The following is a 6,869-nucleotide window of genomic DNA, read 5'->3' on the forward strand; positions in this document are numbered from 1 at the left end:
AAGCAAAGGCTTCCTGGGCTTTGGGAAGGAGGCAGCAGGCTATAATACTATAATACTCTGATTTACCGGGAACATTTAGGGGACTAGCTTAGTCCACTGACCGCATACCACTGGAGCGGATTTGTTGTTGGACCCAAGAATTGGGTTTCTTTTCCAAGTAAGGAAACACATGGTCCTTTGCTGCGACCTCAGAGGCCATCCTACCCTTAACAGTAGCTACGAAACATCCACCCAATCTAGGACTTTTTTTTTACCCAAGATTCCACATCTGCAGAGCTTGCTTACATAGGCAGGAAATTCCAAGTGTGCTTGAGCCATGTTGCTCTATGTGCTGTCTTCAAGCATAGCTTCCCTCTGTGTCCTTTGCTATTAGCTTTGAACTCCACATTCCAGTACAGTGGTGCCTCGCAAGACGAAAAGAATCCGTTCTGTGATTCTCTTCGTCTAGCGGGTTTTTTTGTCTTGCGAAGCAAGCCCATTGAAGGATTAGTGGATTAGCTCTTTTAGCGGCTTATCTGCTGATCGGATCAGCTGATAAGCGGCTTAGCGGCTTAGAAAAGGGGAGGGAGGGGAAAAAACCAGCAGGAACTGGCAATACATTGTCGTCTTGCGAAGCAAGCCCATAGGAGATTTGTTTTGCGAAGCACCTCCAAAACGGAAAACTCTTTCGTCTAGCGAGTTTTCCGTCTTGCGAGGCATTCGTCTTGCGGGGCACCACTGTACAGTGGTACCTCGGGTTAAGTACTTAATTCATTCCGGAGGTCCGTTCTTAACCTGAAACTGTTCTTAAACTGAAGCACCACTTTAGCTAATGAGGCCTCCTGCTGCTGCCGCGCCACCGGAGCACGATTTCTGTTCTCATCCTGAAGCAAAGTTCTTAACCCGAGGTACTATTTCTGGGTTAGCGGAGTCTGTAACCTGAAGTGTATGTAACCTGAAGCGTATGTAACCCGAGGTACCACTGTACATACCTGGGATCAGGACCATGCTTCTGTCTCCAGGTGTGAGAAAAGCACAGCTACCCACCCACTTTTTTTAAAATAAAATGTAAGGGTCTTTCTCTCTCTCTCTGACCTCTGTTGCAGAACCTGATTAGTCCTTTTATTGTGAGAGCTGAATCAGGGAGGAGTGAAGTGAGTTAAAAAGAGTTTTATTTCAGGGGAGCCAATAGTTTTGAGTGGCTCCTCAGGAAAAGGGCACTGTTAGGGATCCCTGAATGCTGAAACGAACCTTGAAGGGCCAGGAGGAACAGGAAATAGGAGTGGCAGGCTACGTTGCGCATTCAGGGAGGGAATAGGAACCAGGAACTAGTCTCAGTTGGAAAGGAATGAAGTTCTGAAGTGGAAGGTGAAAGGAGAGACAAACACAAGCATGGGTGAGGAAGGAGGGAAACAGCTTCTGTTTTGGGTGCTCCCTAATGGAAATACATTTCCATCACTCATAAATTTGCTATAATGTGCAAGAAAGAAAATATGGACACACTGTTCCTTAGAATCAGAAAAATATATATATAATCTCATGGCCTTACCAGGTGATGAGAGATTGTTCTGTTATGTTTTTTGGCACGATAATTTTACATTCATTGCTCGGTCAGTCGTAAGGTCAAGACATCTTCTCTCAGTATAGTTGTTCTGGGGTGAGGATATCACATTTTCATGGCACTCAAATGATCAAGGTTTTTGTACTTGGAAAATGCCGTTCTTCTCCCAATAGTGCGTTGTAGCTTTTTGCAGCTGTAGTGGGAGCCAAATTCCATTTTGGATAGTGGCTTCATCTATGACAAATGACACCGAAACAGACAAAGAGAACATGCCTTTTTGCGAACTTTTATGTTCTCAGATCTTAGGCACACATGCTCCCTGTGCATGCTGCATTGTACGTCTAGTGCTTAAAAAACAAATCTACTGAAAAGCAGCAAAGCTATTCCATGAGCGCCCAACTTTCCCCAAACTAGTGCCCTCCATATATTCTGCACTACAACTCCCATCATACCCAGTCAGCATAGCCCATGGTCACGAATGATGGGAGTTGTACTCCAAAACATCTGGAGAGCACTAGCTTGGGAAAGGCTATTCTAATAATTCCTTTGCTTGCTGTCTGCAGGCTCCTCAGCCAGGACCGGCCCACCCATAGGACAAGATGGGGAGACTGCCTTGAGCGGCAGGATCCACAGGGAAAGCAGAGCCCAGTGTAGATCTCCCTTTGTTCCTGATGTAGATGGTGGGGGCATCATTCTGTGGTTCTATTTAGGTGTCAAATTCTTTGGGGCTGGCCATTTCCCCAGCTAGACTCGCCCAGCCCCATTTACAAAAAAGACCTGACAGCTCCCTCCCTCCAAGGCTTCCCTCAAACCTATCCATTACAATGCGGGGATAAGAGATTTCATGACTTCTTCTTCTTTGGCAATCACTCATAGCCAAGTAAGATTGTCTTCCACGAACACAGTTTTAACAGTGAGTCCGTAAGTGACTGTGGAGGCCAATTCTGGATCCACACATCCTTCCACAGTTGGGACACAGGTTTCCGGGCGGGAGTTGATCATGGTGAAGGTTTGCCAAGCGTGCCTTCCTCTTAGCATGTTTCCCCCTATCGTCCTGAGTTCGAATGTCTTCAAAGCCCATGACACCTTTGGTAAAGGCTGTTCTCCAATTGGAGCCCTCGAAGGCCAGTGTTTCCCAGTTGTCGGTGTTTATACTATGACTGGTGCTAGACTGAAGATAGCAAAAGTGTAGCTCTGAATTAAAAAAAACAAAACGCTTTGCTCCTCTGGAAAGCCCTCAGCAAAAAATGAACGATGGAGATCATTGCATATCTTCGCCATGGAAAACATGTGATATTGCAAGAAGGAAATTTTGATGCAGGAATATAAACTAAATCTCAATACACGGGAGTGTTATTTTCAATGCTTACTTAATATCTGGAGTTTTATTATCTGGAGAATTAGAAGGATTTTTCTTTGAGCACTTCTGGGCTGGCGTACCTTCTGTGCCACGGGGAGAATCCTCTGCCTGTTTAATAATCTCTGCAGCCCTCAACGGTGCAGTGCAGTGTGAATAAGCGTTTTAGAGGCTCTGGGTGGAAAATTTCAGGGTGCCATTTGACCTTCTTAATCAGCTGCTGTCTCAAACGTCCTGATTTCAAGATCCCATGACTCCTTCTCTCATGTTTTCGGCAGTCCATCTGGAGTATCCATTCTTGCTTTCTTTGGCGCCTTCTCTTTGTCCCCGTTAAGATCCTTGCCAGCTCTCTCCTCCCTTTATCTCTCCCAGCGATGCTGCGGAGAAAGCCCTCTGCTTCTTCCCAGGAACTGATCGCAGGAGAGTTGTTCCCCACAAGTCTGCACTGCCAAACATTGTTGTTTAGTTGTTTAGTCATGTCTGACTCTTCGTGACCCCATGGACCAGAGCACGCCAGGCACTCCTGTCTTCCACTGCCTCCCGCAGTTTGTTCATAGCTTCGAGAACACTGTCCAACCACCTCATCCTCTGTTGTCCCCTTCTCCTTGTGCCCTCCATCTTTCCCAACATCAGGGTCTTTTCCAGGGAGTCTTCTCTTCTCATGAGGTGGCCAAAGTATTGGAGCCTCAGCTTCAGGATCTGTCTTTCCAGTGAGCACTCAGGGCTGATTTCCTTCAGAATGAAGAGGTTTGATCTTCTTGCAGTCCATGGGACTCTCAAGAGTCTCCTCCAAGGGGCCTGATCTGAGCGTTAACTGCTGCTGGCACAGGGAGACTGCTTCTTGGGTTGGGAAAAAAACCACACCCAAATCTGAGCAGCCTACACTTTGAGCTTATGTGGATAGGCAGGGTGCTGTGTCCAAAACTTGTAATCCATCGGCACAGCAGCTTTCTCAGCCCCCAGCCTCACATTAGACATTATATTTGAGGGGAGGGGGTGAAAGTGCTTTCCTATGTCCTACCCAGTCACTCCAGAGCAGGATGAAATTATTAAAACCCTCTTTGTTATTCTTCATAATGTTACGACTTACAAAACCCTTCCCCTTAGTAGATGGCATGGATAACACCAGTAAGGTATTTAATTATGTTGTAAATAGGAGAGTTAAGCACTTTGAAGTTTTATTTATTGCACAGTTAACTGTGATATACGTATGCATAACTGTTTATCCGTCTAGATTGTGTATCTCCATTAGGCCTAGCGAAAGCTTTGTAACTCTGGATAGAAAACTGGTTTGCTTGTTTTTCCCCTCCTTGCTGTGCATGGGTTACACAACACAACTTTTTTTCATGGGACTTTGGGATGTGACTTGCTGAGATTAATCCCCGAGGCATTAATTTATGTCGTTTCAGCTTTTGCTGTTAATTTTCAGTATTAAAGCCAGTCTAGCTACCTGTTACTGGTCAATAGACCTCTGTCTAGGTTATAATAAATAAATTGAAAGCTAAGTGCTTGCTAAACACTGAGATGTCCATGTGGTATTTATTTATTTCTATTTTTTCAGCCCGCTGCACAATGTTGTAGGTTTATTAAGCATTCATTCTTATTTGTTTCTGGTTGGTGTTACAGGACATCACAATTGTTATTTCACACTTTCCAGTGAACCACTTTACCCAACACTTTCCTAACCGCAAAAATTCCCCAAATAAGAAGATTTGTTGAGTGCCAAATCCATGATAATTATGCAACCTGGCCTGGCTGCTACGAGCTAGAATTCCCACCTGCAAAATAGCGACAGTCTGGAATTGCCCTTTGCTCGACGATGTTCTCAATGATCTTTTTGATCACAGAACCTAAGACTTGCCGATCAGAAGGTCGGAGGTTCGAATCCCCGCGACGGGGTGAGCTCCCGTTGTTCGGTCCCTGCTCCTGCCAACCTAGCAGTTCAAAAGCACATCAAAGTGCAAGTAGATAAATAGGTACCGCTCAGGCGGGAAGGTAAACGGTGTTTCCATGCACTGCTCTGATTTGCCAGAAGCGGCTTAGTCATGCTGGCCACATGACCCGGAAGCTGTACGCCGGCTCCCTCGGCCAATAAAGCGAGATGAGCGCTGCAACCCCAGAGTCGGTCACGACTGGACCTAATAGTCAGGGGTCCCTTTACCTTTACCTTAGTCATCCTTTTGAAATATAATTCAAACCTGCGCGCTCCCCGCTTGGGATTTCATGATTACAAGAGAAAGAGGAAAGGAACCAGGTCTTTGTCTGTAGTAAAACGGGGAAGAAACACTTGAAGATCCAGTGGAAGACTCTGTAGTCTTAGGGTGCTTTCAGATGGGTGCTCATTGCAGTCTGGGTGCTCCTCACACATGAGTGTTTTTCGCAGCATCGACATGATGTTGTGGGTATCAAAATGCCCGCCGGCGGGATTGCCGTAGTGGGGCAAAATGCGGATTTGCCCCAGCCTGACTCCACATTACTACAGTGGTACCTCGGGTTAAGTACTTAATTCGTTCCGGAGGTCCGTTCTTAACCTGAAACTGTTCTTAACCTGAAGCACCAGCAGCTAATGGGGCCTCCTGCTGCTGCCGTGCCGCCGGAGCCCGATTTCTGTTCTCATCCTGAAACAAAGTTCTTAACCTGAAGCACTATTTCTGGGTTAGCGGAGTCTGTAACCTGAAGCGTATGTAACCCGAGGTACCACTATATAGTGGTGTTTTGCAATCCTTGGAAAGTCCAAGATGGCCAGGATTGGAGGGAAACCCCTCCCTTAAAATAGGGGAAACATCCAGGAACGACACTGGGAAGGAGAGGAAGTGATATAGATGCCACTAATGGGAAGTAAAGCAGGTATAAATCCTCATTTTATTCTGGGATAAACAAGCCTGGTATTCCCTCCCCACGTAATCTGAATTTGTCCTTTCTGCAGAAAATCTTACAAGTTTCTGCAGCAGCCTTTGCACGTTTAGCCAACATCTGGAATCATCCTTAGAAAGGGAAGGTTTCACAGGAAATCTCCTAGGCTCCCTCTGGCGGTGACAGTTGGCTAGCACAAGTCTTTCATAAGTAGTAGAAGAATCAGTTTTACAGTGGTACCTCAGGTTAAGTACTTAATTCGTTCCGGAGGTCCATACTTAACCTGAAACTGTTCTTAACCTGAAGCACCACTTTAGCTAATGGGGCCTCCTGCTGCCGCCGTGCCACTGGAACCCAATTTCTGTTCTCATCCTGAAGCAAAGTTCTTAACCCAAGGTACTATTTCTGGGTTAGCGGAGTCCGTAATCTGAAGCGTATGTAACCTGAAGCGTATGTAACCTGAGGCACCACTGTATTTGCATCAGCCACTGGCCATAGCAATAAAAATAATAATAAAAATGTACTGAAGGTAGAGGTGAAAACTTAACTATACAAAATACATTTTGGAGGTTTACATCAATAATCAAATAATAGATCTTATTCTAATTGCCCCCCATGAAAAATCTTGCAGTTTTTGCTATCACTTGATTGTCTTGATCTGCTAAAAGTAAAGGACACAGTAGGAATAGTTGAGCGACCCAACATGGACAATAGTAGAGGGGTACTTCTATCTCAAACAAACGTGATCCTAAAAAGATTGATGAGGGCATTCTCAGGATACTGACAAAGAGAACAGTTGGCTGTGAATTACAAGAAAACTAAAGTCTTTCATAAGTACTGAGGGAGGAGCTTAGGCAGGAAGTCAAAATTTCTCCTCCTTGTGATTGATCCCACAACCTCTCTCTCTCTCTCTCTCTCTCTCTCTCTCTCTCTCTCTCTCTCATGCACACACACACACACACACACAATTTTTTCTGTTTTACAATTTAGAATATTCATTTAAACAACCTGAAACTGTCAGTGACTTCCCTTCTTCTCTTTCCATGGTTCATTTTGCATATCATAAATCCCTGCATATTTTACAAAAACGATACCATTCAGTATTCCATTATTGCATCC

This window comes from Podarcis liolepis (assembly GCF_965112155.1).
Source record: "Podarcis liolepis genome assembly, chromosome: 5".
Taxonomy (NCBI): domain Eukaryota; kingdom Metazoa; phylum Chordata; class Lepidosauria; order Squamata; family Lacertidae; genus Podarcis; species Podarcis liolepis.